The sequence below is a fragment of the Rhodnius prolixus genome, unplaced genomic scaffold, assembly GCF_049639745.1.
Source record: "Rhodnius prolixus isolate KJV_2025 unplaced genomic scaffold, Rpr scaffold_2, whole genome shotgun sequence".
Taxonomy (NCBI): Eukaryota; Metazoa; Arthropoda; class Insecta; order Hemiptera; family Reduviidae; genus Rhodnius; species Rhodnius prolixus.
The window spans coordinates 43606522-43630136 of record NW_027411592.1 but is presented as its reverse complement, the minus strand read 5'-3'; the positions used below and the strand labels follow the sequence as shown (position 1 = coordinate 43630136).

The following is a 23615-nucleotide window of genomic DNA, read 5'->3' as shown; positions in this document are numbered from 1 at the left end:
CAAGACTAAAAGGTGTTAAAATAATGATTTCATTGTTTAATAAATGCCTTCAGTGCTGCAATAGGATTCCCCATGACTTACAGCCGACACTCCAAGTTATGTAGATCGACTCTTCATCTGTCTTCCCTCACTGATTATTAAGGTGTTTCAAAAAAATGATGACTTTTAAATTTTGAAGAGCGCCGGGCGGAAAATCCAAGCTCATTTAAAAACAAAAAGTTTCGTCCGTATTAGAGCAAAATCGATTAATATTTCGAGGTCGCTACCATTGATCAAAATATTTTTGTTTAGCTTTTTTTTTTTTTTTTATAAAAAATCCTTATTACCTAAATATTTTCTATCTTTTAAAATTATTAGCAAAACATGTAATTGAACAAAGTTTATTTAAATATAATTTGTTATAAAGACAACGCAGTTGGAATCATTTTGATGGCATTGTTGTTTTCAAAGTTATGAATAATTAAAGAAGCTGTATTTGTGATGTATATCTGAAAAATGTCTATTAATTAACGTTAAAATCACTTCATTTTTTATGTGTTTAGTACAGAATTTAAAAAACAAATAATTTTGGTTACTGAAACGTCTAAATTAGGGAATATTTTGCATTTATTGTTATAATTTGAAATTTATTGATTGATAGTAAATTAATTTCAAATTATAACATTTTATATTTATCGTTAATATGAGCTGCCGTATCGCCTCTACCATTCTAATTGGTAGTTTTGGACGTTAAGCCTCGTCCTGAAAAAAGAAGTATGCGATTTCTTTTCTTTCTTTAATTAGTAGACAAATGATACAATTTTGCAGTTGATAGAAAAATGGCTCCATTTTTCCAGTTGGTTTTATTAACTTTCTCCTTTGTAGTGAGCAAAGATTGTTTTGACAGAAATATGAGTTAAAGGAACTAATCAAAACCTTAAAATTCCAGTGAGCATTCAATTATTATCATACTTTAGATTTATCAATTTTGCAGGTGCATAATTTGATTCATCAATACTAAAACTAAGTTAAGACATTGTAAACAATAAATTTGTCATTTTGTTAGCCAATCAAGACAAAATATGGAAAAAAATGCACATTTTTGCTTTAGTTAGCTACAACAAAGACAGAGAGTTAATCTAACTGTATCAATTAGGACAAGGCACTTTGCGTTCCAAATGATTGGAAGCAATTGTATTCCACTCTCTATACTTGATGAAACTCTATACTTGTTCTTTGTATTAATAAAAACTATTGTTTCCAAACAAGAATTAGAAAAAAGCAAAAGGATGCTTCTGAACCCAATAATCTAGTTTTCTATAAAAATAATTCTAAAGTTAGAGTCCAAACAATTTTTCCACCTAATTCAAGGAACCCAAAAACAATAAATTTCAAAAAAAAAAAACCACAGCGTTTAGCATGAGATAGAAAATAACTAATTTTATTATTAAAGCTCATTTAACAGAGTGCACTAAGCATTTCCATACTCTTGACTACTTTTAAAAACAAAAATCTGGACACATTAAATGACACTCTTCACATAAGATAAGATAACCGAATGCGTGTTGTAGCATGGGTGCTCGGTCATAAATGTAACACTTGTTTAATGTGTATAAGCGATAAGAATTCTAATTATGTCCAGTCGCTGTAGAAGTCGCACAAAATAATGTAATAATCACTTGCGGCCAGCCAATGACAAATCAAGCTTTTCTATTCATACATTGAAGGGGAACAAAAATAGCCTCAATCAGTTTAGCCAACGAAGTTCATAAATATGAAGATTATTAAGGCAAAGAGTATATAAATAAATTATTTATTAGTATGTTTCTTTATTGTGCCACAAACTACATTGGTCTAGTTTGTAATACTTAGTAGTGAGTACTGTTATTTTGGCGTGAACAAAATAATAATAATAAAACTGTCACTAAACAAATAAACCTAAGCGAAATATTCCAAAATTAAACAAGAAAAAATTAAATCTGAAAGAACCTAAACACTGAGACTTGACTGAGATTTCTCAGCTCAGTGCTTGAACACAAAGAAATACATTACCTAATTTTCATTGTGCATGAACAATGAGTAGGTACTTGAAATTTTACAATTCTATTAATATTCAATAAGTAAATCATTTAATATTCCATCTAAGTGAACGCCGAGATTGTGTTAAAAGGGCCACTATGCAGAATATGCTTATTAGATTCAAAATATTCACGAGAAGAACAAAGCTCTTGCCAGCCTTAAAACTACGGACACAAGACCTAATAATGTATTTATAAGTTTACAGATATTAATAATTTTCCAATTAAGCTGATTCTATTGTGTACTGACGCTTTCACAGTCTGGATCAACGCATACCTTTGTCCCTACCAAAGAAGTTTTCTATGAAACAATGCCCTGTTTATTCATTTTTTCCTCCCTTAAGTTCAGGCACAATGAACTACAACTTTCCAAGATTTATTTTTCCCTTCAAATAAATGAATGCAGCGATAACAAAAGCTAGCATGATTAAGTCTCAATTCAGAATTGCTATACTAATCTCCAGTCAGTGACAAGTTAGAGAAACTAACATCAAGTTCTTGAGTAATAAGGCAGAGAAATTTACTCGATCTTTTTTTTTTTTTTTTTTTCTAATTTATTTGTTAAGTAACACCAGCGCTAGATGCACTGTTAGTAACAATGTCAATAGCTGATACCACTACAAACTCACTAATTGAGGGGAGAAGTTACCCAGTGATAACACTCCCTAAGTCATCTCTAGGATTAGCTACTCTCCTCAGAAGAGAGAAAATCGCGAGGCCATTGGCGTTTTAGTCGTCTGGGAGGATGATCTGGATGGTGATGAGATGATAAGTGGCGGATAAGAGGATTGGAATGAGAGTGCATGTTCTGATGAAAACTTTTATAGCGAGTTCGTGCAACCTGACCAACAAACGGAATTTCCAGGTCTGTGTGGATGGTTCGATTAGAAACATAAAATGGAGTGTTAACGATAGTGCGGAGAATTTTAGACTGAAGAGATTGAATTCGTTGAAGATTGGAGCGTTTCGTTGAACCCCACAGTTCAATACCGTACGTCCAGGCGGGTTTTAGTACGGAATTGTAAATCAGTCGTTTGTTATTAAGTGAAAGTTTTGAACGTTGGTCTAGAAGTCTTTTAAGTAGTCGATAACGCCTGTTAACTTCAGTTCGTTTAAGTCGTGTGTGCGGGTTCCAAGTCAGTCTTTTGTCTAAATAAAGCCCAAGATAGCGGACAACATTGGCAGGAGGAATTGGAATTGAGTCATAGAAGATCGGAGGAAGAGTGTTGCGGCGGAGGGTAAAAGTAATATTTTGAGATTTGGTTTCATTTAACTTGATTTTCCATTTTTTAAACCATTCCTCAAGAGAAAAGAGATGTGTTTGAAGGTTTCTATGTGAAGTTACCGGATCAATGTGAGGAGAAAGTATAGCGGTATCATCTGCATAAGTTAGAAGGACAGTTTCAGGATGGATTGGTATGTCTGCTGTGTATATAACATATAGGATAGGTCCTAAGATGCTTCCTTGAGGAACACCCGCTTCAATGCGATGTTTAGCTGAATACGATGTCCCGATTTGAATTTGAAAATGACGATCAGACAAATAGGATTTCAAGATGAGGAAGTGAGTGAACGGAAGAATGCCCTTGAGTTTCCAGAGCAAGCCCGGGTACCAAACCCGATCGAAGGCTTGCTTCACATCGAGAAAGACACCCGAGCAACACTCTTTCTCGAAGATCTTAAGTAACAAATCATAACATACTAACCACAAATTCTTAAGTAACAAGAAAGAATTACTTACTCCAAGTACCAAAAATGAAAAGAAAGCAAACCAATTATTAATCGGTGGAATCAGGTATACCCTAAAAATTAAATTATATTATAATTTATTAGACTATTGAAGTATTGATTGCCTAGAATAGTACCTTCTTCTACCAGAAGGTAAACAGAAAGCATAAATATTTCTGTCTGCGAAAGCGTATGAGCTTATTAATGAACCATTGTTAGAAAACGTTTTGTTCAATGAACCTTGTTGTAAAACTACACCCAGTAACTAGAATATAGCAAGTGAGTTTTGCTATGAGTGATTGTATCAAATGGTCTACAAAACAAGATGCAGGAATGGAAATAATTTTTTTTTGTAAAAACAAAAATGCAAGATTATTATAAATAAGATTTCAAGTCAAGGTAATCACCAATCTATATGATTCATTATTACAGGTAACCATTTGGCCTAAATTGTATAATCTCTAAGTACTAGTGAAAGCGACATGTTTAAATGTTATCTATTTATATAGATAGATCATTTTAATAAAGTAACTATCAATCCCAGTACCTATAATGATAAGCTAATTTTTTATTAGCTTATAAATGCTTTTTTATTAGACGATAAATAAGTTTTAACGACCCTGGAACGCTATTTTCTATCGCTTATCACTCATATAAGATTAGAGTTGATGTAGAAACAATGAAATGATTCATTCAGAATGGTTGTGGATACAGATATTGGTATAATGTTCAAGAATTCTTCTTTGTGCCCAGATTCAATTCAATGAATATTTCTGGTAGTAAATCTTCGGGTGGGTTTTTACAGAAAAGTAAGACATCATTTTTAGGCCTTTCTTCTGATAATATTTTTTTTTTTTTTTGTAGACTTCTCAATGGGGTGGCCATTATACTAAATGGAAATGTTTCCAGAATTCCTATTTAGTAATAACATTTACACTTTTAATATCTTGTGTAAATTTTGAAACTATCTTGAAAAAGGGGGCCTTCCCTTTTTGGGAGTTGTAATCTTGTTTCAGTAACCCAGCTGTTCCTTAGTCTGAGTACCTAGCTTCTATTCCACTTGCTTACCCTACTGTAGTCCATATCTATGGTGCTTCTAAACGTTTTCTAATTGCTTTAGTACTTCTAAACAGTTCGAGTCAATCAGGAAAATAATGTAACGAGACAATAAGTATTTTACCTAGATAAGTACTTAAACAACATGATTAGTTTTGGGAAATTTAAAGCGTTCTAGTGGTGAGAATAATATTGTGGTATCGTTTCACAGTATTATGAGGAATTAGTTGAACTGTACGGAGTTTTGGTTAAATTAGCAGTTTGTTCAACTTGGGTATATTTAAAAAGTAAAATAGATGCAAGAATGCTGGTTATACCACAATATGGTTCTTTTTTTTAAAAAATAAATTAAATGTTCAACCTACACCCATTTATCAAAGGAAGTCATTTCTTCTAAATCTGCTTTTTCCTCTCACTGCTTAGCACTGTAGTGCATTTTCGTTTTAGTGAATGTGCATTTTAGGGTCCTTTATTTTGTCCGCAGCAGTTGCAAGGATTACACTATAATTCCGTCTTGCGGCAAGTTTTGCTAACGATAAGAAATAAAAATAGCTTTTAACATAAATTTCCTACAAAAAATAAAAACCCACCAAAGAAATCGCAAAAATATTCAAATTACTACAAAAAATCGTTTCCTCCACGGTCCACCTGTTACCGACCACTGGTGGTACAAAATAACAAGGTATATCAAGGAAAATTGGTTTCTTGATAGAACTATCGGAAGTATTTAATTAGAATATTTAATTAGGTTGCTAAATAAAGGTACAAAATCTCTTACATTAATTATGAAGTTATGAAGAATTAATAACCAATGACTTTATTAATATAAATAATTTAGTTACTTCTTAGTTAAAGACAAGTCTCTCGTCCAATACTTATTACTAGGGACACGGGGTGTCATAGTGCTTAATTAAAGGGCCTTCTAGCATAAATACCACTCAATAATAATGTGATAAAGTTATAGATTTTGAAACTATCGTTTTTTTGTTCCAGTTTTATAGAACTTAGGACAAAATGAGAGTAAGGGAACAAATTCTTAAGTATACTTGCTAATCTTTTAATTTGATATTGTACTGGAAATATTGTTCTGAAGTCCCTTAATATTTAATTAATTTTTATTGATAACTATTTTTAATTAAAATAGACCCCCTCTAAATGCCATTTTTCCCAGTGTATACCGTGTTTCATCATAAGCTAGGAGTTTTTACGGTAAATTTCGATCAATTCAAAGTTGCCACTACTAATCCCGGGACCTGATACCAACGCTTAATTCTTTATCTTGCAGTTATGGTATTAATTATTCATTGGTTAATAAATAGCGGTTATTAATTTTTTAAAAAGAAGAAGCTTTTTGATCAACTTTTTAGCAAATTTGTGGCCTCCTTCTGCAAAAACATAATTTTTTGCAAGAAATGTGACATTTTGTGAATGGAAAATTAATTTATATTATATTTGCAACAGTATTTAACTAATTTGATACATTTGTGATAAATTAACCTTTCTCTAGTTAATGATTCATCAATAAACTGAACATTAAAGTCGAACAAATAACTAAAACGGTAACCATATTCTATAATCTAATTAAAATAGTAAAAAATACATATTTTTCTTTATAGTTATGATGTAAATAAATATTACTATTATTTATTACTATTGTAATTGTTTTCAATGAGCCCAGCTAGTATTACTATCAAGTACAATTGTCTTCTATCTCACACTATCAATTACTGCTGACTATAAACTATCGCGCTTATATTAGCTGGATATAAATCAACTAATTTGCCACAAAGAAAAACAAGATATTTCATTAAGATATTTTCTGAGGAGCATCTTAGAACATGAATTTTCTTTGAAAACCCTATTTTTGAAGATTTAACATAATAATTATGTAATCTTCTTTCTTAAAGCGTAATGCGTTCAAAAAAGATGAAACTCAAGAATAGGATAGTTGGCTCTTACACCAGAGATGCTGAGTTCTAGTCCAAGATAGTTTGCTTCGAGATTAAATCCTTTTTTAAAAGTCACTAACAATAGACAGTGGTGTTTTTTGTACAGTGCAACTTGTACAGGGTGACCCAGTGAAAATGACCACATTTCTTTTTTGAATAACTCTGTTGGTAACACTGCTACAGGGACGAACGCGCGCTCTATGGTTAGTAGAGACCTGGGAGATTTCTGTTATCAACATTTTAGTAATCATGGAACGTTACACTGCAAAAGAACGAGCATTTTGTGTAGAAGCGTATTTTCGAGATAAATCGGTTGTGAAAGTTCATAGAGCGTTTCGTAAACAGTTCAAAGTAATGAATCTGTTCCTACACGAAAATCGATCCTCAGGTGGGTTGAAAACTTCCGTGAAAGTGGCAAGACGACTGATAAGATTCATCCAGGTCCAAAAGTACAGTTCGCACACCGGAAAACATCGAAAAAGTTTGCCAAGCAATAGAAATTAGTCCAACTCGTTCCGCTCGCCGTCACGCAGCTTCTTTAAAGTTATCAAGGAATCTGTGCGTCGAATTCTAACCTCAGACTTGAACCACCATCCATATAAGTTGATGATCACTCAAGAGTTGAAAGAAACTGATTACCGACAGAGATTACTTTTCGCCGAAAACATGTTAAAGAAATTGGACGATGGTGAGATTGATTTAAATAATCTTTTAATGAGCGATGAAGCTCATTTCGAACTCTCTGGATCGGTAAATAAACAAAACTTTCGGTACTGGGCAAGTGGTAATCCGCAATACATTCAAGAAAAACCGTTACATAGCCAACGAGTTACGGTGTAGCGTCGTGGGGAATTATCGGACCGTCAATGGAGAGAGGTACAGGGAGATGTTAAACTCGTTCCTCATCCCCCAACTCCGCTGCAAACGTCGTCTGAATCGAACCTGGTTCCAGCAAGACGGGGCAACTTGTCACACCGCCGCTCTTACACTTGCGTTGCTGAAAGAAACGTTTGGAATTCGTTTATTGTCACGTTCTTCAGATTTCGCTTGGCCGCCTCGCTCGCCAGATTTGACGGGTCCAGATTTTTTTCTGTGGGGATATTTGAAAAGTCGTGTTTATGAAACCAAGCCCCGTGATCTAGAGAAATTAAAATCGAGGATTAGAGCCGAATTCGCAAAAATTTCGGCTTCCATGCTGAAGAAAGTATTCAAAAACTTCGTTAAACGATTGGAAGAATGTAAAGCCCAGAACGGTCATCATTTGAAGGATGTAATATTCCACAAATAATCTCCCAGGTTTCTACTTTTCAAAGATTTTTTTGTTACTTTTATATCTATAATACTTTTGCTGTTATTAAAGAAATAAATGTGGTCATTTTCACTGGGTCACCCTTGGAAGGCATATAAAGTATATACGAGTATATCCCTTGCTACCGAATTCCCAAGACTGTCAACTGGTCAGTGAATTGAGACTTTCTGAGTTTTTAAATTCACCTAACGTTAATCGCCACAAAGTTGAGTACAATAGATTGAAAAAGCATTATGAAAAACTAAATTTTGAATTACTAGATGAAAGAAAATTTTACCATATCCTATTTAGAGCTTACTAACTTTACGGTAGAGACTGTTGCTTAAGGTGATTGGTACTTGTTAATTAATGACAAATGACAAAATTTAAGAATTACTTCCGTAGAATGGAATCTTCATTTTTCCAAATTCGTATGTTGTGCATACGATATTGTAAAATTTTACCTATAGGTTTTTCTATTGCATTTCTCTTTTTTTTTCATAAAATAGATAAATGCCACATGTACAATCTAGAATTGGCCTTATTATTACAAGTCAAATACAGGAACAACATCATTGCAATCGAAGCAATTTAAGAATAGAACAGAATAGAATAGCTTTATTGGGCAAAAATATTTATACAATTTTATATTAAATAAAAGGCTACAGAAAAACAAAAAGCATTTTCGGCTTGGTAAATTACCGTCAGCCTAGAGTTGCTGGTATATTTACATAACTGAAAAAATAATACTAGGCAAAATTAAAAAAAAAAAAAATTATATCTCTCCTGATTTGCAAAATAAATATTTATTTAGCTGTTATATCCAGCTATCAGAAAGACCCGGTACTTGCCGGTCTTTATAACCGGTAACATGCTTCCATTCCTCCACTATTTAACAGGAATATGACTTCGGAAAGAGTCAAATTCCATTTCCCCAGCCACTTTACTCTATATTCCGTCAGGACTGGACAGACTCCTACATAGTAATATAAATCCTCCTGTTCTTCTCTATTAAACAGGGCAAATAGTCTCCTGTTGCTCAGATCTAATTACATTGCTATTAAGAGAGATTAATTGCCCACGAAATCAGTAAATTAAGAGAAAAGATTCATTTTTTCATCGTTTTTTTTTTACTTTTCGTTTTTCAAAACAGATTGACCCAACATCTACAATCCAACATTGGCGTTGATTAACAAATACAGAAACAGCAGCCTTCCTGTAAAATTAGGAGAAAAGGTCCACTTTTTCCCATAGTTTTTGTTTCTGGTTTTTCAAAATAGGTAGATGGCAAAAAATACAATCTAGCATTAGCCTTATTAATACGTAAAACACAGCAAAAGCATTATTCCGATGTATAAATTGTTTTTTAACGTGTTCTTATTTCTTTTTGTTTTCATCTAAGAGTTTAAGATCGACTATGTTTTTAATAACTTCAAACAAAATCTTACCAATTCGAATTGCTCTTTCCTATTTGACGGAATGACTAAGTCAAACATTATTGGCGTGCAGAACAATGTCTCACTTCGCTAGGTTAACCTACGTACGATTTGTCTGTGCAGTGATTTGAGAATCTAGGAAAATTCCCACTGAAGATTTAACTTTTGGAATTAAGGAACGTTTGCTCGAAAATATAAACTGGTATATCCTTTCCACGATATTAATATTTCCACAGTTTAAATTGAAATGCAAAAACAAATTTTATAGAAAGCTTTTTACGTGAATTCAGACATTTATAGAAAATTTAGAATAAATTCCATGCTTCTATTCACCAAGAATCCATTTAAATCGATATTGTCGCACAAACACAATCATACCATAACATTCAGGAAACTCATTTCATTTGAGCGCCTTGTACCAGCCCTTTTGTAGATTCTAATTCAATTTCCAGAGCAGTTATCTTCGCTATACACAACAGTGAGACAGCTTCAACTGTTTGCAAATATCCTACCCAAATAGAACAGCACTTAATCAAGGGCTTAAATATTTACATTTCTACTCTGCATAAAAAAATAAAAACAAGTTTTAGATTTTTGAAATTGGGTTTGTATTGGACATGGTTATTTCTAAGAAGTGAAAATTTTAAAAGTAAACTGAAAAATCAGCGAAACATAAAAAAATACAGAGAGTTCAAAAACTGGTCATTGAACTACCACTAAGAGAATTGAGGGAATGATTCTCTTGCGTCAATATTATAAGTTAGTCAGGAAATGGCTTGCGAAATTGGGGTTCATTGTTGTCAGGAGCACGCTAATGAAATATGTTTAATAGGATAAAAAAATAATTGCCATTTCAGTCGAGTAAAATTTATTTTGCCGGAGCTTTCGACCTAGGGATTAGGTCATCTTCAGGGCTGTGGAACATATTTACAGTTTGTTAACAATGATCTAGTTAAACTAGGTAAATAATTTTTGTAAATTTCATTTTATTATACATATTCATATCAATAGAATCAACAAACTATAAATATGTTCCACAGCCCTGAAGATGACCTAATCCCTAGGTCGAAAGCTCGGCAGAATAAATGTATCACGACTGAAATGGCAATTACTTTTTCATCCTATTGAAACTATGAATCAGTCACCAAAAAGAATGAACAACGAAATATGTTTACTTCTAAATTCACAAATGATACACCCTCTTATAGAAGGCAAACTGATTTCATCAAATTTTGGCAAATATCGATTAGAGTAATTAACTATGTACATATAAACACTAAGTGTGCTTAATGTATATATATATATATATACAGGGTGACCAGAGTTATATGCTCCACCCACTTTTTTTTTTAACGGCGGGAAATTTCGAAAAAATAAAAAACACGCATTTAATCATTTTTAGTCTAGTTTATTTTCAATGATTGACCCATTTTTTTTAAACCCTTGTATCTCGAGATACAGCATCCAACTTTTGTTTTTCAAATGGAACGTTATATTTTTTGTTGCATATTTTTATAGTATTTGAGCTCCTAAAAAAAACAAAAAAAAATTTTGAAATCGGTTAGGTTTTTAAAAGTTATGGTAATTTAAAATATGAAAAACAAATTTCAGTTTATTGTCAAAATTACGTTATTTTTTTTAAAGAATCTGTTCAAACTGGGCACAATCAACGGATAGGCAAGCCAAAACTCTGGACTCCCACGCTTTGCTTGTAGGAGCACTTATGGTGGCGAAGTCAAGATCTAGGCAGGCTAGAGTTATTCGACGTTTCACATCATCGACTGAAGCCACGGGATTAAGGTTACTGTACACTTAATTTTTTAGATATCCCCACAAAAAATAGTCCATTGGGGTTAAGTCCAGAGATCGAGGTGGCCATTGGATGGGACAATGAGTTCCCAAGCACTTTTCATGGAAATTTCTGTCCAGGTAACCTCGAACCACTCTCGCATTATGTGCCGGGCAACCATCTTGTTGAAAATACATATCTAGCCAACGTTGTAGATGAATGAACATCTTCAAGCAGAACTGGCAAAGTGTCTCTTAAAAAAAAGTTGGACACCTTTCACCAGTTAAGTTCTCTCTGAAGAAGTATGGGCCGATTAGTTGATTTCCTAAAACTCCACACCAAACGTTTGTAGAAAAAATAACCTAAACGTCGAATAACTCTAGCCTCCCTAGATCTTGACTTCGCCACCGTAAGTACGAGTAATACTACAAGCAAAGCGTGGGAGTCCAGAGTTTTGGCTTGCCTATCCGTTGATTGTGCCCAGTTTGAACAGATTCTTTAAAAAAAATAACGTAATTTTGACAATAAACTGAAATTTGTTTTCCATATTTTAAATTACCATAACTTTTGAAAAACCTAACCGATTTCAAAAATTTTTTTTTTGTTTTTTTTAGGAGCTCAAATACTATAAAAATATGCAACAAAAAATATAACGTTCCATTTGAAAAACAAAAGTTGGATGCTGTATCTCGAGATACAAGGGTTTAAAAAAATGGGTCAATCACTGAAAATAAACTAGACTAAAAATGATTAAATACGTGTTTTTTATTTTTTCGAAATTTCCCGCCGTTAAAAAAAAAGTGGGTGGAGCATATAACTTTGGTCACCCTGTATATATATAATATATATATATATATATATATATATACAGGGTGTCCCAAGCTATATGGATAACGACTTTTTCTCGGAAACTAAGATAGCTAGAAAAAAACTAAAAAATACGTGTTCCCTTAGTTTTTTGTTAGGAATCCAAATTTACTTTGTAAATTTTTTTCGGTGCTTCCAGAAGCGAGATACAGACACCAACTTCATTTTTTCAAATGGGAAGGGGCGGTTTTTATTTCAGAAATAGATTCCTCTATTTTTTAAAAGAAAAATTTACTTGAACGGTTTTTTTCTGTGAGCGATAATTTAGAAGTTATGAATGAAAACATGATTCTTATAAGAAATTTCAAAATGATATTATAACGGTTTTTTGATTGAATATGAAGAAAAGTACTATTTTATTATAAATTTTACTCCTCATTAATATTACAGGTGTCAAATCCGGTGAGAGAGGTGGCCATTGAATCGCCCCCTGTGTCGATACACACCACCAGGCATGTAAAGAGATTTTTCGATAGGCAATTTGATGGGCGTATTATATCAACTCGGGGGGCGATTCAGTGATACCTCTCTCACCGGATTGGACACCTATGGACTATTTCCTTTGGGTATCCCTGAAAAACAAGGTGATTATTCATAACTTTTTTTCTTTCTTTCCTTATTTCTGCTTACCTAAAAGCATTTCTAAATCTAGGTGCATCAGAATCAAGCCGGAATTGCATCTGTAGATGAACTAAAGCAGAGAATAACAGATAACTGTAAGTCGGTTAAAGCCGAATCTATTTCTTTGACAGTAAGGGGCAATTGGCAGGAAAGTGCATGTCTTTGCATCTCTAATGGTGGAGGCCATTTCGAGCACGATCTGTAATATTAATGAGGAGTAAAATTTATAATAAAATAGTACTTTTCTTCTTATTCAATCAAAAAACCGTTAAATATTATCATTTTGAAATTTCTTATAAGAATCATGTTTTCATTCATAACTTCTAAAATATCGCTCACAGAAAAAAACCGCTCAGGTAAATTTTTCTTTAAAAAAATAAAGGAATCTATTCCTGAAATAAAAACCGCACCTTCCCATTTGAAAAAATGAAGTTGGTGCCTGTATCTCGCTTCTGGAAGCACCGAAAAAAATTTACAAAGTAAATTTGGATTCCTAACAAAAAACTAAGGGAACACGTATTTTTTAGTTTTTTTCTAGCTATCTTAGTTTCCGAGAAAAAGTCGTTATCCATATAGCTTGGGACACCCTGTATATTCTGCTGCTTTTTCGAAAAAAGGAAAAGAATCGATAATTGTTTATACGAACTTTTTGCCGGAAATGGGTGTAGAATCATATTGCCAGTGTCCCTGTAAGTGTGAGGTATACGCACATCTCTCACTTCAACACCATTTCAGACAGATGGTCTCTTGTTCCTTCAACTTGCTCTAACTTTCACTACTAACATGTCACTTGGCCAAGAATAGACAGACCTCTTAGTTTCAGCCCAATCATCCTTATTATTTGTATAAAAACAAAATTGCTTCCAATTTAAATGATTTTAAAGTTCCAATTACGTAAGAATTATCTTTAATAATAGTAACTATGCGATTTTAATAAAAGTTTTATGCATTTGAATCGCTATAAACAACATAAATGCACATAAAAATAGATCAAAAAAATAAAAGATAGAAATAAATAATCGTTTAGCTTGATCAATGTGAAATTGATTGGCCTTGTACACTTGTACATTACTATACACACTAATTTAGATCGACATCAACATTCTCAATATTATAGACATTAACCTAATCACTAACTATACCAAAACTAATAGTTTTGACACCATTGCAAAACAATGTTTTGGCCTACTCTGGAATAATTTGTCAAACGATATTTCTTTCAAAATTTGGTGTTTTTTTTTAAGTAACACCTCTATTTAACTTCTGCCGACTATGCCAAGGAAATAGGAACTGATGCTGCACACGCAAAAATCTATATTTATTCAGGAAAATTGCACATCCAACCGATTTCCTTTAAATCTGGCAACGTAATTTACTTGATTTGCCTCTATAAATAGCATTTTGCTAGGAAAACAAGTGTACAATGAGCTTATGAAATTTAAAGGAAACCTTTAACCGATATTTTTTGGGAGGGACAATGAACCCTGCTGTTATCTTGCCCTCTCTAAATAAAAACTCTTATTAGAGTTAAGGCCAAATAACTAAAAATGTCACGTTAATTCCTGGATTTAGCCCTTCCATTTGGCTGATTTATTGTAAAAAGCTTTTTGATCCAGTCCCTGGCAGCAAAGAGTTGAACATAATGGTACTTTCCGTTTTTTTGTTAGGCTTACCCCAAGCACGCATATACTCCGATTTATATATAAACCATTTTACCGGAATCAAGGTATTTCAAAATGGAAACTTCCTATGGGAATTTAAAGATCTGAATTGATTGCTTAATAAATCAATGATATTATTCAAAATCTAGTCCTATATTCTAAGTAATCATCTTTCGACGAGCTGTTGGAATCTATCTATGCTACCCTTTCTTAAGTTTACTAGCAAAAAATTCTTGAAATGCAGCTTTGATTTGATATAAACTTTTGAATTGCCGGCCCTAAAATAAATGTTTGTACGGAACAACATCTCCAATGATAATCACCAATGTAGAACCTTTCAAGCTCCTTTCAATCACTGAAGAAACTCACAAATCCGCACTAGGTCAGCGTGAAAGTATATAAGCATTCTAAGAAGATAATCATTCAATATTATCTTGAATTCAATTTCCTTCAAAATTATAACTTGCTGAGTTATATTGATTACTTGAATACACACTCAAAGAAAAGCTTTAAAGGATCACAAGACAAGAGAATAGAAGATGTCCGAGATAAGGAAGAATTAGCTGAACTTTCTTAGACTTTGAATATCGCATTGTCTCTATTCTATAGTTCTCAAATTGTTCAACAATGCCTTTTGGATGTACCTGTAGGAGATATAAATGGAAGTTATAAATTTAGAAGGAATATATATAAAGACAAATCTAAGTAACCAAAACTATTGAGGTTTAAAGCACTAATAAGTTTTCCATTTCAATCTAAATGATAAACTTAATTTACTGGATTATATCTAACCCAATATCATTTATTTATGGGTAATGAAAACCATTAGATAACACGGGAGCTTCTAAAAGAAGCAATATGCTATGACAGTACCGTCTCAGATATTATTAAATAAAAGTAGGTTCTAGTCATGAATCAGGGCAAATTGCTCTTTTCTACACTAAATCACTTCTCTTCAAGGTTATTTGAAAGAATTCGAAGTAATGATGAAGTAGAATGGTTATAACCTGTGGACTGGTACTAACCACTTTTTAATTTGAAAAAAACAATGACATTTTTTCTTCTTAGACAAGCTGAATAATTCAATTTACTTATTATTCTCTCTAATTATTAAACTTAACTTATAACAACAGAAAAAACTAATTAAATATTTCATGATTAAAGTTCACTGTTTAGATTTTTTTGATCCAAAAACAAAGAAAATAGGGCTACCAATATTCAATGTTATAATAAAAAATAAAATTGTAAAATAGACATTATCATTGGTAAATTTAGTAAAAGTAAAGTAAGTAAAGTAATCGCCTATTTTTTCAGGCGGGGCTTAACGTCCAACTACCAATTAGGTGTCGTGGACTGAGGCGAATAGCAAACGTACTTTACTATTTCTCATTTAACCATTAAATAAAATCCAAGGCCAAGACCGGGAATCGAACCCAGTACCACAATGCATATTAGCTTTGCAGGTCTCGCCTCTTAACCCGCTAGGCTACCGTGGCGCCTAAAAGTTGGGCCGTTCCCAGAGGTACTGCAATATCGGGTTAACCCGCGACAGAGGTGTAGCAAGCCCCTAGCACTTCGTCATTTTCCAAAAATCAGTTTAATCTTCTGGGCCTCCTATGGAAGCGGTACCAGAGATTAAGCTGATAAGAACGGATACTAGACTTTGATCTTAGCCAAAAGGCCGAGAGGTAAATTTAGTATTGATTATAAATTTGGTTGGATTTGCATTGATTGATAAAGTACATCTACATTGAAAGAAGTTGAAGCCTGGATTCAAAACCTCCATAGATAATAAATCAAAGATTAGGTGACGAGTTGGAAGCTGATAGCTAACTTGTTTAATAATAAATATTCCTCATTACAAAGTTAAATCCAAATAAAATAGGGAAATTTAACTGAAATATACAATAATTGTGCTTGGACAATCATATCTCCAACAGTTTGGTTATCCAGACTTCCCAAAGTGTTTTACTGCTCGACTAGCGCCCCCCAGGGATAATTTCAAGTTACATTGCATTCGTTAAGTTCTAGATTAAACCAAATAATTAAACTTTAAATTCCAACAATTCTGTTCTGCGACGAACAAAAAGATAATAAATAATTGTTTAAAAAATAAAGTTAACAATATTTACCCCTTAAATAAAACAAAAAAATCACTCACGTTGATTTAAGAAGCTACAAAATAAATTTAAAGCGCTTACCACCACCACCACCAGCAACAACAAAAATATCGTACATTTCCAACCAATTTATTTTTAACTTCACATCACTTTTCTAGTTCGATTTTTATTTGTTCCACTTCTTCTTTGACACAATTTATTACATTTCTTATTATTTAAAAATAGAAAAACAATTATGGTAGACGCATATGAACTTTCACGCGATCCACCATTATTACACGTTTGAAAACTAGATCCAAACTGAATAATGGAAATAGAAAACTACTCGGTAACTGGAAATTAGCAATAGAACACTCTGTTCTTTTGTTTTATTGTAAACAGTCATATTAATAAATTTCACTAATCAAACGGATATTGTTCAAGTTATCATATTTCAGCCAGCTATTATATTTCATTTTCGAAGAATTTCTTCATTTTATCAGCACATTTATGAACAGCCATGAACGTTTATAAATACGTAGTCTTTTAGTTGTAATAGATGACAGAATTAAACGTTTCTGGAATTCATTGTGGTTCATTTTATAGGTTAGCTCATCACATCTTGATCGATCAAAAGAAAATTTTCCTTTATTCAGTACAAACCACCTGCCGGCACGGCTCTGAGAACATCATTATCATTAATGGACCGCTTTTCCCTCGTGAATACTAACTCACACTCCCATTTCATTTTCTTAAGTTTAGCTTACGTCAAGAGACCAAATCTATTTAAATTTTATTTCTTTTTATAATTTTAATTCTTCAGATCTTCTACATTCTGTGACACTAGCCAAATCTATTTCTGTTTACATCTTTAGATCAGCCCTCTCAATGGTTGTAAAACTATTTCTTTTTCCTTCATTAATTGGGTCGTTAAAAATAGGGTGATTTTTTTATTGGTCAATATACTCCTGGTTTATCTTTTTCTTAAGATTCGATTCATTAAAAGTAGTAGATCATTAGTGATTAAATTTTTGTTACCTGTTTACTTTCAAGACGGCAGCTCTTGACTTGCATCTTTTCAGACCTGATTTGAACGCTATTTTAAAAATACTGAACTGCGAGAAACAAGTTAGAGCCAGGTAATCCTCTTATATTGAATGCAGCACATCTCAATCTCAATGAATAATTCTTGCTTTTCAATAAAAGTTAATGTGAAATTATTGAATGCTACTTTTACTTGTTTTTAGCATAAGGCTAGTAATTAGAAACAAAATATTAGCTTACAAGAAAGTTTCTGCAAAGAAACTTTATTCTGAAAATAAAGAGTAAAGAAAGTTACATGTCTGCAAAGTGCTCTCTGCAGTCTATACGTCCATAGATTTAAATACTGCAGGATACTTAATTCTATTAGGCGCCACGTTAGCCAAGCAGTTAGTGGCGAGACCCTCAACGCTAAATATTTATATTTCTTAGTACTGGGTTCGAGACCATTTTATTTAATGTTAAATATGAGAACTTTGTGGTAAAGTATGTACGCTTGTCACCTCCGACTGAGATACCTATTTAGGCAGTTGGACGTAAAGCCCATCTGAAAAATAGGCATTACTTTTTTTTGTCTTTCTTTTACTTAATTCTAAATTACATCTTTTTATAAAACAAGGAAATAACTCTCTTAAGAATAGCAAATCCAAATCAATCAAATCATAAATTTAAATATACAGTAGAATAAAGTCTATTATTCATCTTATCATCTCTAATCCACCATGATTGATGGAGAGTATTATCCATATTTCTGGTGACTGACAGAATACCTGTAAGGGAAGAGAAATTGTTGCCGATATCAGTATTTATTTTTGCTAAGCTTACAATTTAGGAAGTACGGCACTTTCAAGTTTGTGAAACATAGATTCATTAAATGTTTTTATTTTTTATTTTTTTTTTATGATTTAAGGCGCGTCAACATCTAAGGTTATTGGCGCCCGGAGCTTTTTTCAGTGCACTGCCGGCCTCAGGACAGTGTTCTCTCGTTACAGGCAATACTGTCCATCACCGGACAGTGAGCTGTAAGAAGCTCCTAGGAAGAGAAAATCTAGGGGTCAGCAGCTGGATTCGAACCTGGGACCTCCGCGTGGGAGTCCAATACGATAACCGCATAGCTAATCCCTTCCCATAAAATTTAATGTTAAAAAAATTCTGGAAACTATTCTAGAAAGTTTGGCAACAATTTTTGATTTTCTTCTACTGATGAAAAATTAAGATACTGGAACAATCTCATGCAAGATCATAATTATGTTTCTGTAACATAAAACTTTCTACCCAAAAAGGCAACAAACGAAAGAATTAGGATATCCTGCCACATAAATTTATAGTATATTACACTACTTAAACCAGAGTACCGCTGGTCTAAAAAGCCAACTTCATTTCTTTCTGATGCATCAATAAACTCCAAGCGATTGTTTTTTCAAATGCACTAAAAATATTCAAAATTGAACCTCTCATAACCACAATATGTATATGTATATTGCACACAATGTTCAGTAAGTTATAATGCCAAAAGGGAAAGAAGAAGATATTGTTAGGACCAAAAAAGAAAAGACCGCAAAATCTAAACAAACTAGTACAACATGACCGCCCTTATCAAACTATAACTCGTCAAAAAAACATGACTTAGACAACAGGTAGTGGTAGACCTGTATGTGCAGTAAGTACGAAGTTTTAAGGGAAATCGATGGTGGAGCCACTTTTAAAGAGAAAATCGATGGAGCCACTTTTAAAGAGAAAATCAATGGAACTACTTTTAAAGAGAAAATCGTAAAACTGAAATTTTGATTCTGAAAATTTGACGATTTTTGGGTAAACTTTGATTGTAAGTAGCAAATGATGGAACTTAAAAGAAATATCACGACTGAATTGTTGCAAGTTTCACTTTATGAATTATGCAGACTGCTCGCGCTTACATGCACGGTAACACTGCAATTATTGACAAAAATATTTATTTTTCCATGTTTACAGGGTTCCAAAGAAAGATTTGCACGATGCAATATTTTTCCTCTCTAACTTGTTACAGGCAGCAAATAGTCTTACGCCAACTACTCTAATGATTCAAATAATTAATATTTGCATATCATTAATAATGCAATACAATAACAAAACTAATAATGATACTTACAAGAAAACAAAATCTACTGAATAGAAATTTGTTCGAATTAGTTAATACTGATGTTTGCAGTTTGAAACAACGATATGAACTAACTTGTAACTACATATCTGCGGACAAGCTGGCAACAATACTAAAGTATTATCGTCTATCCCTGTATCTTCAATGTCTTACACAACAAAACCATTTCAATCTGGATATGGCTGATTTGTATAAAAGGATTGTATTCTAGTAAATAGATGTTAGTGAATAAAACATGTTTTCGTTTCAGTTCCTGGGCCGGTATTTCCCTTTCAAAATGATAATATCTCGTGTAGAGACCACTGGCAGACTTAGAGAGAGAAATAATCAACTAAATAATATTTAAATGGGAAAAGCGGAAAAACTTTTTCTAATATATCCACATCCTTATTGAATTAACTAGTTTATAATAAAATTTGGATTTAAGTAAATCTTTAAACAGAAATGTTACTTCAAACAAGAGGAAACTTTGTATCTTGTTATACGAGGGTCGTTTGAAAAGTCCGTGCAAAGTCAGAGAGATAGCACTACTGGCGCGTATCGAGGTTATGTTTAGTTAGTAGCATCTCTTGGAAGAACACACACCAAGTTTCAGCCAGATCTGTCTAGTTCTTTGTGTTTGGCATTCGTTTGAATCGAGGAAGTCGAGTGATTTTCAAAAAATGGACGAAAAAGAATTTCGTGTGTTGATTAAATACTACTTTATGAAAGGCAAAACGCCTCAGGAGACTAAAGAGGAGCTTGATAAACATTATGGTGACTCTGCACCTACGATTAGAACAGTTTATAAGTGGTTTCAAAATTTTCGGAGTGGCCATATGGGCACAAGTGACGCTGAACGTTCTGGACGCCCTGTTGAGGTTACTACTCCATAAATCATTGATAAAATCCATGATATGGTGATGGATGACAGAAGAGTGAAGGTGCGTGAGATTGCTAGTGCTGTGGGCATCTCGAATAAACGGGTACATAATATTTTGCATCAACATTTGAACATGACAAAGCTATCCGCAAGATGGGTGCCGCGATTGCTCACGCTTGACCAAAAACGAAATCGTGTGAAGTGTTACAAGGACAGTTTGCAGCTGTTCCAGAAGAATCCGCAGGACTTTAAGCGTCGTTTCGTCACTGTGGATGAAACATGGATACATCACTACACTCTTGAGACCAAAGAACAATCTAAACAATGGGTTACCAAGGGGGAATCTGCGCCAAAAAAGGCGAAGACCTTCCTTCGGCCGGAAAGATTATGGCGACTGTCTTTTGGGATTCGCAAGGAATAATCCTAATCGACTATCTGGAAAAGGGTAAAACTATTACAGGTGCATATTATTCATCGTTATTGGACCGTTTGAAAACCGAGCTGCAAGAAAAACGCCCACGATTGGCCCACAAAAAAAGTCCTTTTCCATCACGACAACGCACCAGCTCACACCTCAGCAGTTGTGGTCGCAAAATTAATGGAAATAGGGTTCCAACTCGTTTCACATCCCCCCTATTCTCCAGACTTGGCTCCCTCGGACTACTATTTGTTCCCCAATATGAAGAAATGGCTGGCGGGAAAAAGATTTTATTCAAACGAGGAGGTGATTGCAGAAACGAATGGCTATTTTTCAGACTTGGACAAATCCTATTATTCGAAAGGGATCAACAAACTAGAGCAGCGTTGGACGAAGTGTATAAGCCTAAAAGGAGACTATGTTGAGAAATAAAAAAGGTTTACCCCAAAAAATTAAGTAGTTTTTATTTTTGCACGGACTTTTCAAACGACCCTCGTAGAATAATGTAATTATCTACTAAATCTGGCAGCGTAAATTTATTTCTTTGCCTTTTAGATAGCTAGTGAGAAAGGCTAAGCTCAAACCATGCTGGCAAACAGAATTATTGCCGCACAATAGACAATCTTCTCCTGATCTTTATTTTATAAAAGAGAGGAGATTGGCAGCGGGTGCTCTATATAACTTATGGAAGGTAAATTCAAGAAATACCACCAAGATCGTGCGAAGCGTTTCTATTCCCTTCATCGTCTGCTTCACTGCATTCAGTCACATTCCGCCATTACCCTCTCACATTCCTTTTTTCTTTCCAATGTTTATTATTATAAATCTTAATATCATTCGAAAAACATATTCTAGATTGGTTTTGCGAGAATATATTTGAGGCTCTAAAATAGAAAAATTAATGGGTTTGATGAGGGAGACGAAGTGTCTATCCCTGTCTATCCGTTTCAGACAACTAATCAAACTTAATCAGATAGATATTTCACACAATTTGACAATATGAATCTAATTTCAGAATAAAGTTATATTTTCTACTGAATATAACTGCTTGAATTTCTTTCGTTGTCTTTTAGTTTAAACCTTGCGGTTTTACCCTGCTAGTAAGAAAGCCCAAATTATCGCAAATAAAAGCAAATTTACGCAATTAGATTTAGTGTTGTTTTTTTCTAAATTTTACAAATAGATTCATATTTTCAGACGCCGGTGCCTGATGTAAATAATATACAGATTCGCCTTTCTATCACACACTGAGAAAATTTAACAGTACCAAGCTAAAAGTTAATATTAAAATCAGTTATTTATGCACTTAAGAACATAAATAACTTCGAATGTCTCAACTATTATAGTCTTAAATTTTTTGTTTAATTTAGACCAAGAAAATTGTATGCAGGGTAATAAAAACTGCAGCTAAAGAAGAATGTTTGAAGCAATATATGTTTAAGTTTTTAAATTGAGGAACGGAAGGATTAAGATGGATATTTGGTAACAGAGAGGGTCAGGATGATAATCTAAAGCGAAGAGGAGTTTCAGTGAATGGTTTTAGATAAAGGAGGACCTTGGATTGTAAAGTAAAGTAAAGGGAGCTGTACGTCAAATTACCGTTTAGGTGTCGTGGACGGAGGCGATTTGCAAACATAACTTCACTACAAAGTTCTTACATACATTAAATAAAATCTCTTGGCCTAAAATGGGAATCGAACCCAGTACCACAATACTCATTAGGTCTCGCCTCTAACTGTTCGGCTACCGTGGAGCTTGACCTGGGACTGTGGAAGCTATCAAATGGAGGAAGTCGATTATAGTACATAGTGAAGAGTGGGTCGGGCAAGTTTGAAGATGTTGTCCAGAGTTATCTAGAGTTTCATGATGATACTGGTAAAGGTCAGAGAACAGGTAGAATATTGTATTGGAGAACATTGTAGAATAACATCAGCTTTTCATGAACACTTTGTCTATGGCATCACTTGCCATAGGCCTTGCCGTCAGATACCTCAACCACCCAGTTACAGTCGGTTTGCCCTTCTTGGTAAAGTTCAGGTTCTTCCACCTTGGCTAGCCGCTAATTTGATTACTTCTACCTTCCACCTAATTATATAATTTCGTTAACTATATAATCAAACCAGCAATAACCAATACGGCCATACCCACAGCTTTGAACTGAGGGAGCCATAGTGCTCCCAATTTATGCAGTTCTAATACTAATTTATTTGTCCCCTTGCCAAGTGGCTCCCATCCGCACTTCGGCACCAACAAAAGTAACTGAGCCAATCCATTATCTCGAATGTCTCAGTGCACTTTTAAAAACGTTAGTTAAATTTGAAAATAATACCTGCTTTTGCTAGTTTACACTTAAGATGTGAACTACTCGTATATCTGTACAAAACTTAACAGCTCCTATCTATTTCAAAATTATAGTTCTGCTGGTATTATATATTATATATATTCTACTGGTTCTACTAGTATTGATTATAACATTGATAATTATTCTTTATCTTACAAGTCTTATCCTCAATCTCAGCTTCACTGTTTATTTCCATAGGACACAAACGTTGCAGTACTCTTATTCTCACTGCTTCATTCGGCATTCTCAGCCGAGTAAGTCTTTT

At 33.5% G+C, this 23615-nt stretch overlaps 1 protein-coding gene and 1 non-coding gene across 11 annotated transcripts in view; both read right to left on the bottom strand.

Annotated features, from left to right (window-relative positions):
* Nucleotides 1-23615, bottom strand: part of Ae2 (anion exchange protein Ae2) — a 123810-nt gene that overhangs the window by 53580 nt on the left and 46615 nt on the right. The window lies entirely within an intron of this gene.
* Nucleotides 15953-16145, bottom strand: LOC141450562 (U2 spliceosomal RNA). Its single transcript, XR_012456172.1, has one exon. It is a non-coding gene; the product is annotated as a U2 spliceosomal RNA (small nuclear RNA).